The 17,275-nt window shown below is 43.8% G+C and overlaps 1 pseudogene; it reads left to right on the top strand.

The window, feature by feature from the left end:
• The first annotated feature begins 1,427 nt into the window (after positions 1-1,427).
• On the top strand, positions 1,428-1,839 carry LOC101107850 (small ribosomal subunit protein eS17-like; annotated as a pseudogene).
• The last annotated feature ends 15,436 nt before the right edge of the window (positions 1,840-17,275 follow it).

Below are 17,275 nucleotides of genomic sequence, written 5' to 3'. Positions count from 1 at the left end.
GCTCCAAAATCACTGCAGATGGTGATTGCAGCCATGAAGTTAAAAGACGCTTACTTCTTGGAAGGAAAGTTATGACCAATCTAGACAGCATATTAAAAAGCAGAGACATTACTGTGTCAACAAAGGTCCATCTAGTCAAGGCTATGGTTTTTCCAGTAGTCATGTACAGATGTGAGAGTTGGACTATAAAGAAATCTGAGTGCTGAAGAATTGATGCTTTTGAACTGTACTGTTGGAGAAGACTCTTGAGAGTCCCTTGGACACCAAGGAGATCCAACCAGTCCATCCTAAAGGAGATCAGTCCTGAGTGCTCATTGGAAGGACTGATGTTGAAGCTAAAACTCCAATACTTTGGCCACCTAATGCAAAGAATGGACTCATTTGAAAAGACCCTACTGCTGGGAAAGATTGAGGGCAGGAGGAGAAGGGGATGACAAAGGATGAGATGGTGGATGGCATCACTGACACAGTGGAGATAAGTTTGAGGAACTCCGGGAGCTGGTGATGGACAGGGAGGCCCGGTATTCTACAGTCTATGGGGTTGCAAAGAGTTGGTCATGATGAGTGACTGAACTGAACTGAACTGACATCCATTTTACTTGCTAGAAAGGAACAGTTTTGAAGAAACACCTTGGAAATATCTGTTTCTATGTCCTTTGTGTCATATTTATCTCCCTGATAGATGTTTAAATTTATTAATCTGACTGAAGAGATACAAAGAGTTTGACACCATTGATCACACCCATCTACTGGGAAGGGTTAAGTTATTCAAGTGACTATCCCCATCTGTTGTCTATTATATCTTGTGTGTATAACTAAAGCATTCTCTTCTTGTATTCATACATTAATGCTGTTAATCAGCTCTGAAGATTTTCTTCTAAAAGCAAGTTTGGAAGCCCAAATCAGTCAACATTTAGAATTCAAATGTTCTCTGAGTTAAAAGTTATGGGAGATTATTTCATGGAGCTGGCAAGGTATCTTTTCTGAGAATTTACTTGCATGTGGGGAATGTGGTCTAAATTCAGGGGGAAATGTATGCCTGGAGGCCAATTGTATTGTTGCATTATCCAATCTTGCTTTCCAGCTGACAACCTGATATTTCAATCCCCCTCAGATACCTATGTCTGGGCTTCCAGGTGGCTCAGCATTAAATAATTCACCTGTAGTGCAGGAGACGTGGGTTTGATCCCTGGGTGGGGAAGATCCCCTGGAAGAGGGCATGGCAACCCACTTCAGTATTTTTGTTGGAAAAAACCCATGGACAGTAGAGCCTGGCAGGCTATGGTCCATATGGGGTTGCAAAAAATTAGACAAGACTGAAGCACCTAAGCATGCACGCACATACACAGATACCTATGTTTACTCCACAACTGGTTTAGGGCTTAGAAAGGAGGTAGGGTGAGTTCTTGTACCAAGAACCTGCCAATATGGGTCACATTCACACCAAAACCAAGAAGAAGGCAGCCTGGGTCATCACTGAGAAGTACTGTACAAGCTTGGGCAATGAATTCCACACCAGTAAGCGTGTGTGTGAGGAGACTGCCATTATTCCCAACAAGAAGTTCGGCAACAAGATCACAGGCTCTGTCAAACATCTGATGAAGTGGATTCAGAGGGACCCAGTGAGAGGTATCTCCATCAAGCTGCAGGAGGAAGAGCAAGAGAGGAGGGATAATTATGTGCTGAGATCTCAGTCTGGATCAGGAGATCACTGAAGTATTAATAGATCCTGACACTAAGGAAACACTGAAGCTCTTGGACTTTGGCAGTCTGTCCAATCTGCAGGTCACTCAGCCTATCTTTGGGATAAATTTCAAAACACCACATGGAGTTGTTTGAAACTTTCTACAGTGCTGCAATATTTTGAATAAAATTCAGACACAACAACAACAAAAAGGAGATAGGCTGTAATTACCTAGCATTTACTTATCTCTTTTTTTTCCCTGAGAAAATCCAACTACTACTTTGAGGAGCTGTTTAAAGAGCAAAATATACATTGTGTTGCATTATCCATAACACACAATTAATGGAGCTACTAGTGTTAATGTAGAGAAGGCAATGGCACCCCACTCCAGTACTCTTGCCTGGAAAATCCCATGGACGGAGGAGCCTGGTAGGCTGCAGTCCATGTGGTCGCTAAGAGTCGGACACGACTGAGCGACTTCACTTTCACTTTTCACTTTCTTGCATTGGAGAAGGAAATGGCAACCCACTCCAGTGTTCTTGCCTGGAGAATTCCAGGGACGGGAGAGCCTGGTGGGCTGCCGTCTATGGGGTTGCACAGAGTCGGACACGACTGAAGCGACGCAGCAGCAGCAGCAGCAGCAGCAGCAGTGTTAGTGTGTGTGTGTGTGTGTGTGTGTGTGTGTGTGTGTGTGTGTGTGAAATGGCTTTAGTCATGTCCAAGTCTTTGAGACCCTATAGACTGTCACCCACCAGGCTCCTGTGTCTATGGGATTCTCCAGGCAAGAATATTGGAGTGGAATGCCATGTCCTCCTTCATGAGATCTTCCCAATCCAGGGATTAAACTCATGTCTCCTATGTCTCCTGCATTGGCAGACTGGTTCTTGCCACTAGCACCACCTAGGAATTACTGCTGTTAAGATTTCTATCTTAACTGGCTTATGTTAATGGGAATGAAAAATTTGCAGGCCAATACAAACAAATGAGTAGGGACAAAATAAAAGGAAGTGGACAATATCAAAAGTGTCAAACATGTATGAAGATGAGAGTACTGATCCAAATTTGATTTAATGAATCAACAGAACAAATTCTTGAAAATTATCTTTAACTCTGTTGAAAAATTTAGCACTGAGAAAGAAGGTCAACAGGTGATTTTCCCAAGGCCATATACTTGATAAGCTTCAGTTCAGTTACTCAGTTGTGTCCAACTCTTTGCGACCCCATGGACTGCAGCACACCAGGCCTCCCTGTCCATTACCCACTCCCAGAGTTTACTCAAACTCATGTCCATTGATCACTGAGGAAGGCTTTCTTATCTCTCCTTGCTATTCCTTGGAACTCTGCATTCAAATGTGTATATCTTTCCTTTTCTCCTTCACTTTTCACTTCTCTTCTTTGCACAATTATTTGTAAGGCCTCCCCAGACAGCCATTTTGCCTTTTGCATTTCTTTTTCTTGGCGATGGTCTTGATCCCTGTCTCCCGTACAAAGTCACAAACCTCCGCCCATAGATCATCAGGCACTCTGTCTTTCAGATCTAGTCCCTTAAATCTATTTCTCACATCCACTGTATAACTGTTAGGGATTTGATTTAGGTCACATGAATGGTCTAGTGGTTTCCCCACTTTCTTCAATTTAAGTCTGAATTTGGCAATAAGGAGTTCATCATCTGAGCCACTGTCAGCTCCCAGTCTTGTTTTTGCTGACTGTATAGAGTTTCTCCAATTTTGGCTGCAAAGAATATAATCAATCTGATTTTGGTGTTGATCATCTGGTGATGACCATATGTAGAGTCTTCTCCTGTGTTGTTGTAAGAGGGTGTTTGCTATGACCAGTGCGTTCTTTTGGCAAAATTCTATTAGCCTTTGCTCCATTTCATTCTGTACTCTAAGGCCAAATTTGCCTGTTAAACTCCAGGTGTTTCTTGACTTCCTTCTTTTGCATTCCAGTCCCCTATAATGAAAAGGACACCTTTTGGGGGTGTTAGTTCTAGGAGATCTTGTAGGTCTTCAACTTCAGCTTCTTCAGCATTACAGGTTGGGGCATAGATTTGAAATACCATGACAGTAAATGGTGCTTTGGAAATGAACAGAGATCATTTGTCATTTCTGAGACTGCATCCAAGTACTGCATTTAGGACACTTTTGTTGACTATGATGTCTACTCCATTTCTTCAAGGGGATTCCTGCCCACAGTAGTAGTTATAATGGTCAGCTGAATGACCATTATAGCAAGGCAAGATAAGAAGTAGCAAGGAGAAAAATCACTATAAACAAAGCTAGTGGAGGTGATAGAATTCCAGTTGAGCTATTTCAAATCCTAGAAGATGATGCTGTGAAAGTGCTGCATTCAATATGTCAGCAAATTTGGAAACTCAGCAGCGGCCACAGGACTGGAAAAGGTCCATTTTCATTCTAATCCCAAAAAAAGGCAATGCCAAAGAATGCTCAAACTATTGCATAATTACACTCATCTCACATGCTAGTAAACCAATGCTCAAAATTCTCCAAGCCAGGATTCAGCAATACATGAATTGTGAACTTCCAGATGTTCAAGCTGGTTTTAGAAAAGGCAGAGGAACCAGAGATCAAATTGCCAACATCTGCCGGATCATAGAAAAACAAGAGAGTTCCAGAAAATCATCTATTTCTGCTTTATTGACTATACCAAAGCCTTTGACTGCATGGATCACAATAAACTGTGGAAAATTCTGAAGGAGATAGGAATATGGGACCACTTGACCTGCCTCTTGAGAAACCTGTATACAGATCAGGAAGCAACAGTTAGAACTGGACATGGAACAACAGACTGGTTCCAAATAGGAAAAGAAGTACATCAAGGCTGTATATTGTCACCCTGCTTATTTAACTGATATGCCGAGTTCTTCATGAGAAATGCTGGGCTGGAGGAGGCACAAGCTAGAATCAAGATTGCCAGGAGAAATATCAATAACGTCAGATATGCAGATGACACCAACCTTATGGCCGAAAGTGAAGAAGAACTAAAGAGCCTCTTGATGAAAGTGAAAGAGGAGAGTGAAAAAGTTGGCTTAAAGCTCAACATTCAGAAAACCAAGATCATGGCATATGGTCCCATCACTTCATGGCAAATAGATGGAGAAACAGTGGAAACAGTGGTTGACTTTATTTTGGGGGGCTCCAAAATCACTCAGATGGTGACTACATCCATGAAATGAAAAGACGCTTACTCCTTGGAAGGAAAGTTATGACCAATCTAGACAGCATATTAAAAAGCAGAGACATTACTTTATCAACAAAGGTCCATCTAGTCAAGGCTATGGTTTTTCCAGTAGTCAAATATGGATGTGAGAGTTGGACTATAAAGAAAGCTGAGCACCGAAGAACTGATGCTTTTGAACTGTGGTGTTGGAGAAGACTCTTGAGAGTCCCTTGGACTGCAAGGAGATTCAACCAGTCCATTCTAAAGGAGATCAGTCCTGAGTGCTCATTGGAAGGACTGATGTTGAAGATGAAACTCCAATACTTTGGCCACCTGATGCAAACAGCTGACTCACTGGAAAAGGCTCTGATGCTGGGAAAGATTCAGGGCAGGAGGAGAAGGGGACAACAGAGGATGAGATGGTTGGATGACATCACCGACACAATGGACATGGGTTTGGGTGAACACTAGCAGTTGGTGATAGACAGGGAGGCCTGGCGTGCTGCAGTTTATGGGGTTACAAAGAGTCAGACATGGCTGAGTGATTAAACTGAACTGAACTGAACATGTCCACTGAGTCAGTGATGCCATCCAACCATCTCATCCTCTGTTGGCCCCTTCTCCTGCCTTCAATGTTTTCCAGCATCTGGGTCTTTTCAAATGAGTCCATTGTTTACATCAGTTGGCCAAAGAATTGGAGTTTCACCTTCAGCATCAGTCCTTCAAATGAATAATCAGAACTGATTTCCTTTAGGATCACCTGGTGGGCTCTCCTTGCAGTTCAAGGGAATCTCAAGAGTGTTCTCCAACACCACAATTCAAAAGCTACAATTCTTCAGCACTTCGCTTTCTTTATAGTCCAACTCTCACATCCATACATGACTACTGGAAAAACCAAAGTTTTGAATAGATGGATGAAAATAACCAATTATATTTTTAATTACATGTGCCTTGTCCATTTGTGATTCTTTGCCTCAATTTCAATAACTATACTGTTTCCACTAATATGAAAAAATGGAAAGTATAATATACAAAATAAAAATATGTATTCCTCAGTAGTCCATTCTGAAGGAGATCAGCCCTGGGATTTCTTTGGAAGGAATGATGTTAAAGCTGAAGCTCCAGTACTTTGGGCACCTCAGACGAAGAGTTAACTCATTGGAAAATACCCTGATGCTGGGAGAGATTGGGGGCAGGAGGAGAAGGGGACGACCCATGATGAGATGGCTGGATGGCATCACTGACTCGATGGATGTGAGTCTGAGTGAACTCCGGGAGTTGGTGATGGACAGGGAGGCCTGGAGTGCTGCGATTCATGGGGTCGCAAAGAGTCAGACATGGCTGAGCGACTGAACTGAACTGAACTGAATCTTTTAAAAGGGCTTTCCTGGTGGCTCAGCAGTAAAGAAACCACCTGCCAATGCAGGAGATGTGGGTCTGATCCCCAAGTCAGGAAGATCCCCTGGGAAGGAAATGGCAACCCACTCCAGTATTCTTGCCTGGAGAATCCCATGGACAGAAGAGCCTGGTGAGTGACAGTCCATGGGGTTCAAAAGAGTCAGACATGATTTAGCGACTAAAGAACAATTTTTTAATGTATCTCACCTTATAAATTACAAACTTTACTATTTATTACAAAGATTATCTATATTTGCATTTATAAATTTAATCCTCAGAGATTAAAGAAAAATAGTTGATAAACTTATAAGATACTTCTGATATCAGGGCCATCTGTTTTTAAATAAAAACAAAAACAAGTGGGCATGATGACCTGGGTCTATCAGCACTGATGAATGTCTCTGGAGAAGTGACCAAATATCCCCCAGGACCTGATTAGTTTAGGGTGACAATAAGGCAAGAAAGGTTCTACTGAACCAGAGATATCACCTATATCACACACCTGAAAAAAATCTGGTTCTTAAATAAAAAATCCAAACAGTTTAAAGGGGAAAAAAGTCCAAATATCTTTCCTCATTAAAATCTAGATCAAGAACAAAAGAACTTTGACAATGGGGCAAGAAAATTCATTTAAAAAAGTAATTTGGAATAAAACCACCCGAGAACATGCAAAGCACATACTTGAGTTTACATGTTTCCTTTTACTTTATTTGCAAGTATTTATAGAAAAAGTATAATGATTTGGTTAATATTATCATAAAATATAATTTTCAACATGTCATCAAGGTGGGTACAGTCTCAATAGTATTCTGAAATTAGATATGCTACATTCCTGATGCATCCTTTGAGGGGGGTCCTGGATGGGAAAAAATAGGAGGGACAAACAAATACCATGTAGCATTATGATTATTTTCTAAAGTACTTGACTGAACTGTCCCATGACTAAGTTAATAAGCACCCATTTAGTTTCTAGTTTGGGCTTCCCTGATGAAGTAGCGAAGAATCTGCCTTCCAATGCAGGAGATGCAGTCTCTGGGTCCGGAAAATTCCCTGGAGTAGGAAATGGCAATCCACTCCAGTATCTTGCCTGGGATATCCCATGGAAAGAGGATCCTAGTGGGCTACACAGTCCATGAAATCGCAAGAGCTGGACAAGATTTAGTGATTAAAACAATAAGTTCCTATTTTAATCAATTTCATGCAATTTTGCAAATGTATGTTAAGTCTTTACAGGATAAATAAAAATAAGCAAAACACTGCACTGATTCTCCAGGGTACCTCACACTTTAAGATGGGAGTTGAACCCTATAGCAACTTCAGTTCAGTTCAGTTCAGTTCATTCACTCAGCCGTGTCCGACTCTGCGACCCCATGAATCGCAGCATGCCAGGCCGCCCTGTTCATCACCAACTCCCGGAGTTCACTCAGACTCATGTCCTTTGAGTTGGTTATGCCATCCAGCCATCTCATCCTCTGTCATCCCCTTCTCCTCCTGCCCTCAGTCCCTCCCAGCATCAGAGTCTTTTCCAATGAGTCAACTCTTTGCATGAGGTGGCCAAAGTACTGGAGCTTCAGCTTTAACGTCATTCCCTCCAAAGAACACCCAGGACTGATCTCCTTCAGAATGGACTGGTTGGATCTCCTTGCAGTCCAAGGGACTCTCGGGAGTCATCTCCAACACCACAGTTCAAAAGCATCAATTCTTCGGTGCTCAGCTTTCTTCACAGTCCAACTCTCACATCCATACATGACCACTGGAAAAACCATAGCCTTGACTAGACGGACCTTTGTTGGCAAAATAATGTCTCTGTTTTTCAATATGCTATCTATGTTGGTCATAACCTTTTTTCCAAGGAGTAAGCGTCTTTTAATTTCATGGCTGCAATCATCATCTGCAGTGATTTTGGAGCCCCAAAAAATAAAGTCTGACCCTGTTTCCACTGTTTCCCCAACTATTTCCCATGAAGTAATAGCAACTTACTACAATCTTAATAATGATAGTATAATAGAGGTGTAGATAAATCTTTAATATAATAGAATCAACCAGAAGAGACATTATGGAGAAGGGAGTGTGGCACAGAAAGAAAACACAAGAAAATAAAAATAACAGATATAATTAAGTGACATAGTTCTCAAATGTTAGGCTTTCTCTGAATTACCCATTGAATCACATGGCCTCATTCTCAAGAAACTTTAAATCACAAATCTAGTGTTATGACCTAAATGTGGCTAGGAGTTGTGTTTTCTAACACACAAGGTGGCACACAGTCAAAGGGTACTCAGTGCTTGGCTGTGGCTGATAATGATGTCTCTGATAGGTCATTTGTACTTTGAATGGTTATTAATTGTAGATCACTGATTATTAAAAAAAAATTAAGCGTATGTTCACAATAATTTACAGAAAAGGAAGCACACAAAGAAAAAGCAGAAAGAGAAAGCTGTTAATCATATGGAATGACCTAGAAAATAGAGCAGAAAGGCATCAATGTCATGAAAGGCATGAAGCAAGGTAACATGCTAGCTTCTGTGCAAGCACTTTCATTAAAACATGCCAGATCTGGAAAATAGTGAGGAAGCTGTTATTTTTAGGGTGCAGAGAGCATATTCTCAGGTCTTAGAAAATGGTGTGAATGCAGTGGGCCTCATGAAATCTCTACAATCAGTAACATACTCGCTGAAATATTGAAAACCTTCCCTCTACTATCAGTAATGATGGCATTTCCTTATCTGCTATTCAATTTTTCGACTTGAAAATCTATTCAGTACAATTAAGTCAGTGGAAAAAAAGGAAAATATGGGATCAGAAAAAAACAATACAAATCAATAAAACTTATTGTGTACAGATTTGCAAAATAACATGATTTGACACATAATAAGTCCAAAATAATATTCAGAAAGCTGTTGGAATAAATGAGTTTGCTGAATTATTGATGTGAATTCAACATGAAAACATTAACATATCAATTATATTTATATATCCCAGAAAAAACTAAAGTTTGATAAATGAAATAATGTACAGTATCATCAAGAAACATCATCCAATAATAACTCTAACAAATGACATAAAGTATACATACAACGGCAAATCATTTTTTTAGAAAAGTAAAGACCTAGTAAAAAGGGAGTAAATACATGGTAGAGTATAAAATGCACATGAACTGAAAAACTTTACATTGTAAATCTGTCAACCTTCTCTAAATGTATCAGTTATTCAAGCAACACAGTAAGTTTTGGTGAAAATTAACATGCTGAATCTAAAATTTCCATAAAATATCTTAAAAATCAAACTAGAATGACTTATACAACTAAAAGGATGTATCATATATCTATAGCAAAGTGGTAATTATAGTCAATTAGGCCAATGGAACGGAATAGAGAATTCAGAAGCAAAGTCATATCTTCAGTTATTTGCTTATATTACAAAAGTAGCCTTGCAGTGCAGTATGGGTAGGATACTCTTGTCAACAAATAGTGCTGGGTATATTGGATATGCATATGGGACTAAATGGGGGAGCTTACCTGGTGGCTCAGAAGGTAAAAGCATCTGCTTGCAATGTGGGAGACCCGGGTTCAATCCCTGGGTGGGGAAGACCCCGTGGAGAAGGAAATGGCAACCCACTCCAGTACTCTTGCCTGGAAAATTCCATGGATGGAGAAATCTCATAGGCTACAGTTCATGGGGTCTCAAAGAGTCCGACACAACTAAGGGACTTCAGTTTCACTTTCACTTTCATGGGAATAAATGACCATTATTTATATGTCATGTGTATGTACCTGTTAGTCACTCAGTCATGTCTGACTGTTTGCAACCCCATGGGCTGTAGCCTGCTAGGCTATCTGTTCATGGGATTCTCCAGACAAGAATACTGGAGTGGGTTGCCATCTCCTTCTCCAGGTAGGTCATATCATACACAAATCAATCTCTGATGAATCTTTAATCAAAATATAAATAGATACTATAAAGTTTCTTTGGAACTCTGCATTCAGATGCTTATCTCTTTCCTTTTCTCCTTTGCTTTTCGCTTCTCTTCTTTTCACAGCTATTTGTAAGGCCTCCCCAGACAGCCATTTTGCTTTTTTGCATTTCTTTTCCATGGGGATGGTCTTGATCCCTGTTTCCTGTACAATGTCACAAACCCCAGTCCATAGTTCATCGGGCACTCTATCAGATCTAGTCCCTTAAATCTATTTCTCACTTCCACTGTATAATCATAAGGGATTTGATTTATGTCATACCTGAATGGTCTAGTGGTTTTCCCTAATTTCTTCAATTTGAGTCTGAATTTGGCAATAAGAAGTTCATGATTTTTTGCTGACTGTATAGAGCTTCTCCATCTTTGGCTGCAAAGAATATAATCAATCTGATTTCAGTGTTGACCATCTGGTGATGTCCATGTGTAGAGTCTTCTCTTGTGTTGTTTGAAGAGATGTTTGCTATGACCAGTGCATTTTCTTGGCAAAACTCTATTAGCCTTTGCCTTGCTTCATTCCACATTCCAAGGCCAAATTTGCCTGTTACTCCAGGTGTTTCTTGACTTCCTGCTTTTGCATTCCAGTCCCATATAATGAAAAGGACATCATTTTTGGGTGTTAATTCTAAAAGGTCTTGTAGGTCTTCATAGAACTGTTCAACTTCAGCTTCTTCAGCATTACTGGTTGGGGTATAGACTTGGATTACTGTGATACTGAATGATTTGCCTTGGAAATGAACAGAGATCATTCTGTCATTTTTGATATTGCATCCAAGTACTGCATTTTGGACTCATTTGTTAACCATGATGGCTACTCCATTTCTTCTGAGGGATTCATGCCTGCAGTAGTAGACATAATGGTCATCTGAGTTAAATTCACCCATTCCAGCCCATTTTATTTCGCTGATTCCTAGAATGTCGACATTCAGTTTTGCCATCTCTTGTTTGACCACTTCCAATTTGTCATGATTCATGGACCTAACATTCCAGGTTCCTATGCAATATTGCTCTTTACAGCATCAGACCTTGCTTCTATCACCAGTCACACCCACAATTGGGTATTGTTTTTGCGTTGGCTCCATCCCTTCATTCTTTCTGGAGTTACTTCTCCACTGATCTTCAGTAGCATATTGGGCACCTACTGACCTGGGGAGTTCCTCTTTCAGTATCCTATCATTTTGCCTTTTCATACTGTTCATGGGGTTCTCAAGGTAAGAATACTGAAGTGGTTTGCCATTCCCTTTTCCAGTGGACCACATTCTGTCAGACCTCTCCACCATGACCCGCCCGTCTTGGGTGGCCCCACAGGGCATGGCTTAGTTTCATTGAGTTAGACCAGGCTGTGGTCCATGGGATTAGATTGCCTAGTTTTCTGTGAGTATGGTTTCAGTGTGTCTGTCCTCTGATGCCCTCTTGCAACACTTATCATCTTACTTGGGTTTCTCTTACCTTGGATGTGGGGTATCTCTTCACGGCTGCTTCAGCAAAGTGCAGCCACTGCTCCTTACCTTGGACGAAGGGTATCTCCTCACTGCCACCCTCCTGACCTTGAACGTGGAGTGGCTCCTTTCGGCCATCCTGTACCCACGCAGCACCACTCCTTGGATGTGGGGTTCCAAAGAATAGTAAGAAGAGATAAGAAAGCCTTCCTCAGTGATCAATGCAAAGAAATAGAGGAAAACAACAGAATGGGAAAGACTAGAGATCTCTTCAAGAAAATTAGAGATACCAAGGGAACATTTCATGCAAAGATGGGCTCAATAAAGGACAGAAATGGTATGGACCTAACAGGAGCAGAAGCTATTAAGAAGAGGTGGCAAGAATACAGAAGAACTGTACAAAAAAGATCTTCATGATCCAGATAATCACGATGGTGTGATCACTCACCTAGAGCCAGACATCCTGGAATGTGAAGTCAAGTGGGCCATAGGAAGCATCACTATGAACAAAGCTAGTGGAGGTGATGGAATGCCAGTTGAGCTATTTCAAATCCTGAAAGATGATGCTGTGAAAGTGCTGCTCTCAATATGCCAGCAAATTTGGAAAACGCAGCAGTGGCCACAGGACTGGAAAAGGTCTATTTTCATTCCAATCCCAAAGAAAGGCAATGCCTGTTAAGATCAAACAGATGCCATGACAGGCTTCAGGGGGCCAAGGTAGGCCTAAGTCTCCTTTACAGAGGGGCTGAGTTATTGCCAAGGAGGAGCTGAGACCATCCTCTGCCAGCGCCAGGACTTGACCAATCAGTGTACTCCCTGTAGCCTGGTTCAGGCTTATCAGGATGAGGATGAAAACCCCCGTGAAAATCTAGCCAATTAATAGATGCTAAGGAACCCTTGCAACCAATCCGCCCCTGCCAATTCCCTGTCTTTGTCTTAACCCTATAAATACTGCTGTAATTCAGGGCTCGGGGCCCTTGTTCCACTCCACTGCGTTGGATGAAACTTGGGCCCTGGCTTGTGCTAGCAATAAATTCCTTTTTTGCGTTTGCATAGCTGTGGATGTCTTGCTCTCTCAGTTCTGGGGATTGGGACCTTGGGCATAACATTTGGGGGCTCATCCGGGATCCCTTGACTGAGAAGAACAACACTTTCCAGGCATAAGGGAAGCCTCACTAGGAGGAAGTATATCTGGACGCCGGCATTAGGTCAGGGGGCGAAAGAGTCGCCCAGCATAAGTCCGGGGCCCAGCATTCAAGCTGGAAGGCAGCTGGTTCTGTGAGCCATTCTGTAAAGGAATGGGGGAAAATGTTTCTCCCAATCCTGAGTCTGGTGGGCAGTGGATGCCCTTCGGTAAGGTAACTTTGGGGAACAGGACCACAGCAACCCGGGATAAGCCTAGTTCAGTGTTTTCAGCCGATATTTGTTCATCTACTGTCTGTCGCTTGTCTTTGTGTGCCGGCGCCATGCTTTTTGTGTGTTTACTGTGGGTGTTGCCACCATGGGTCAGAGTTATTCTACACCACTATCTGTAATGACTGACCATTTTTCCGATTTTAAGTCCAAGGCTCAGAATCTATCCCTGCTAGTAAAGAAGAGCAAGCTGAAAACCCTATGCTCATCTGAGTGGCTGACATTTCAGGTTGGCTGGCTGCCAGAGGGAACTTTCAGCCTGCCGGTCATCCAGGCTGTTAAAGAAAAGATAATGGCTCCTGACCCTCGGGGCCATCTGGACCAAGCTCCTTACATCCTGGTCTGGGAAAATCTAGTAGAAGACCTTCCCGTCTGGCTGAAACCCTTTATTCACAACCCCCCCAGTGCTTCTGTTCTGCAGATCCTGGTCATGGAGAGCTCTAAGGAAGAAAACCGGGAGGCACGGGAGAGCCAGAAGAAACCGATACTCCAAGAATCTTCCCTATACCCTAGTCTGATTGATTTAGATACTGAAATCTCGCCTCCCCCGTATATCCCGCCACCCTTGCTCCCGCAGGTACCCCAGGTGTCGTCCGGAGAACAAAGAGGGAACTCAGAACCCTCGGCTCCACAGCAGGAAGGGGGGCCAGCCCAGGGAACTCGCGGAAGGACCCGAGGGGGCGGGGACTTGTCTGACTATGGGAGCCGAGAGGCCCCTTCGTCTACCATTTGAGCGCTTCCTGTGCAGGTCAGGCCAGCAAATCCTGACGGAGAACGGAATTATCAGTATTGGCCATTCTCAACTAGTGACCTATATAACTGGAAAGCTCAAAACCCCTCTTTTTTGGAAAAGCCCCAAGGCCTTATTGATCTTTTAGACACTATCCTGTTTACTCACAATCCTACTTGGGATGATTGTCAGCAGCTGTTACAGGTGCTTTTCACCACAGAGGAACGGGAGTGAATTCTGTCGGAAGTGCAGAAATACGTTCCCGGAGCGGATGGGAGACCGACCATGCAGCCCCACCTAGTGGAAGAAGGGTTCCCTTCTATGCTGCCGAACTGGGACTTTGAGGGTGCGGAAGGTAGGGAGTGTCTTCAGGTCTTTCGCCAGACTCTAATGGCCGGTCTCCGGGCAGCCGCCAGGAAACCGAGGAATTTATCTAAGGTGAATCTGATAAGACAGGAGCCAAACGAGAGCCCTGGCAGCCTTCTTAGAGAGGTTAATGGAAGCCTTTAGGCAGTATACGCCCATGGACCCCCAGGCTGATGAGTCATGCACAGCAGTTCTGATAGCTTTCGTGAACCAGGCAGCTCCAGATATCAGGAGAAAGTTACAGAAGATAGAAGGGCTTGGGGAACTGTCAATACAGGATCTGGTGAGGGCAGCTGAGAAAGTGTTTAATAACAGAGAGACCCCTGAGGAGAGGGAGGAACGATCAGACGGGAGGAAAGGGAATATAGGGCTGAAGAAAACAGGAGAAATCAGAAAGAGCTGGCCCAGATCCTTTTCGCGGGGACAAGAAAGGGGCCTGAAGCCCCGAGAACTAAAGACAGCCGGTCGGGAGGAAAGGAAAAATCAGCTAGACCTGCCCTAAAGAGACCAAAGTGCTTACTACAAAGAGCAGGGACACTGGAAAAATGAGTGCCCCAAGAGAGATCTGAAAAAAAGGACTGTAAGAAAGGAAGACTCTTCCCCGGGGACCCACGCCTTATATGCAGGGGAAGATAGTGATTAGGGGGGTCAGGGCCCGGCACCTCTCCCCGAGTCCTGGGTAACTATTAATGTGGAGGGGAAACTGGTCGGCTTCATGGTGGATATGGGAGCCCAATACTCAGTTCTCAACCAAAAATTTGGGCCGATGTCCAAAAAGACTAGCTTGGTCCAGGGAGCCACCGGGACAAAGAGATATTACTGGACTACTAAACGAAAAGTGGACTTGGGAGCCCAATGGGTGTCCAACTCATTTCTGGTGATCCCGGAATGTCCGGCCCCTTTATTAGGAAGAGACCTATTGGCCAAAGTCAATGAGCAAATTCACTTTGACTCTGGGGGGATATCAGTCACAGACGGGCTTGGGCAACCAATTCATGTTTTATCCCTGGCACTGAGAGATGAATACAGACTATATTCACCAAAACCCCCTGCAGCAGTGGATCCTGCTATACAACAGTGGATTCAGAAATACCCTCTGGCCTGGGCAGAGATAGCGGGAATGGGACTGGCTAAACAAAGACCTCCCATTGTTGTTGAATTAAAAGCAAATGCTATTCCTGTGAGGGTGAAACAGTATCCCATGAGCCAAGAGGCCCGGCAAGGAATTATGCCACACATCCAGCGCCTCCTAAAGGCAGGAATTCTCAAAAAGTGCCGGTCCCCATGGAATACTCCCCTGTTGCCTGTGAAAAAGCCCAGGGGAGCAGACTTTAGATCAGTCCAAGATCTTCGTGAAGTCAACAAATGGGTGAGTGACATTAATCCCACTGTCCCTAACCCATACACCCTCCTGAGCAGCTTGCCACCGGACTATGTCTGGTATACAATCTTGGACTTGAAAGATGCCTTTTTCAGCTTGCCTTTGGCACCCCAGAGTCAGGAGATCTTTGCATTTGAATGGGCTGATGAGGACGGCCAAACTGTGGGGCAGCTGACCTGGACTCGCCTCCCACAGGGGTTCAAAAACTCGCTGACATTGTTCAATGAGGCTCTAGGCGAAGATCTCTGTGAGTATCGAAACAGCCACCCCGAAGTCATTCTGTTGCAGTATGTAGATGACCTAATGCTGGCCGCTACGACTAGGGAAGTATGCCTAAAGGCCACAGGTGATCTCCTCCAGACTTTGGGGACATTGGGGTACCAGGCAAGTGCGAAGAAGGCCCAAATTGCTAGACAGGAAGTCATTTATTTGGGATATAAAATAAAACAGGGACAAAGATGGTTGACTCAGGCTATGAAAGAGACTATTCTACGGATCCCCGAGCCAATGACTCCCCGGCATGTGAGAGAGTTTTTAGAGAGAGTTGGGTACTGCAGGCTATGGATTATGGGGTTTGCTGAAAAGGCCCGACCTCTATATGAAGGAAGCAGAGAAAATAGAGACTGGACTTGGACTGAGCCAATGAGGCGGGCATTTCAGGAACTTCAATAGGCGTTACTGGAAGCCCCAGCCCTTGCTCTTCCAGACCCAGCTAAGCCGTTTCAACTGTTTGTGGATGAAAAGCAGGGAGTAGGGAAGGGAGTCCTGATGCAGCAATGGGGACCGTGGAGACGGCCTGTGGCATATCTCTCTAAATGACTGGATCCAGTAGCTGCGGGATGGCCACCCTGTCTCTGTATCATCGCGGCCACTGTTCTCCTTGTCCATGATGCTGACAAGCTGACTTATGGACAGCGTCTCCTGGTCTACACTCCTCATGCCATAGAGGGGATCCTCAAACAGCCACCGGGTAAGTGGATTTCTAATGCTCACTTAACCCATTACCAGGCCCTGCTGCTGGATGCTCCCCGGATACACTTTCAAACACCTTGTTTTCTGAACCCTGCTACTTTGCTACCCATCCCAGAGGAGGACGGGCCCCTCTATGACTGTGTTGAAGTGTTAGCTGAGGTAACCGCCATATGAAAAGACCTCAGCGACTTGCCATTAAAAAACAGTGAGCTGGTATGGTTCACAGACAGGAGCAGTTATATAAAGGATGGACAGAGAAAAGCGTGGGCAGCCATAGTAGATGACACTGGAAGGATCATCTGGGCTCAGGCCTTGCCCCCTGGAACATCAGCCCAAAAAGCAGAACTGATAGCTATGATACAAGCACTAGAGAGGGCAAAAGGAAAAAGAGTCACTATTTACACTGACAGCCGATATGCATTCGGCACTGTGCACATTCAAGGCCCCATATATAAAGAGTGGGGGCTCTTGACGGCAGAGGGAAAAGAGATTAAAAACGTGCCTGAGATTCGCAGACTCTTGGCAGCGGTCCACTTGCCCCGGGCAGTGTCCATAGTGCATGTCCCAGGACACCAGAAAGGAGAGGGTGCCAGAGCCCGAGGCAATCATGCTGCTGATGCAGCAGCCCGTGAGGCAGCTGCTGGAGACCACGAAACCCATAAACTGACTGTGGGATTGCCACCGCCGGGGATGGGAACACTCCCCCCAAGCCCCATATACTCCCTCTCTGATTTGAGCTGGG

The sequence above is a fragment of the Ovis aries genome, chromosome 2 (genome assembly GCF_016772045.2).
Source record: "Ovis aries strain OAR_USU_Benz2616 breed Rambouillet chromosome 2, ARS-UI_Ramb_v3.0, whole genome shotgun sequence".
NCBI classification, from domain to species: Eukaryota; Metazoa; Chordata; class Mammalia; order Artiodactyla; family Bovidae; genus Ovis; species Ovis aries.
This window is presented reverse-complemented; position numbering and strand designations above follow the sequence as displayed.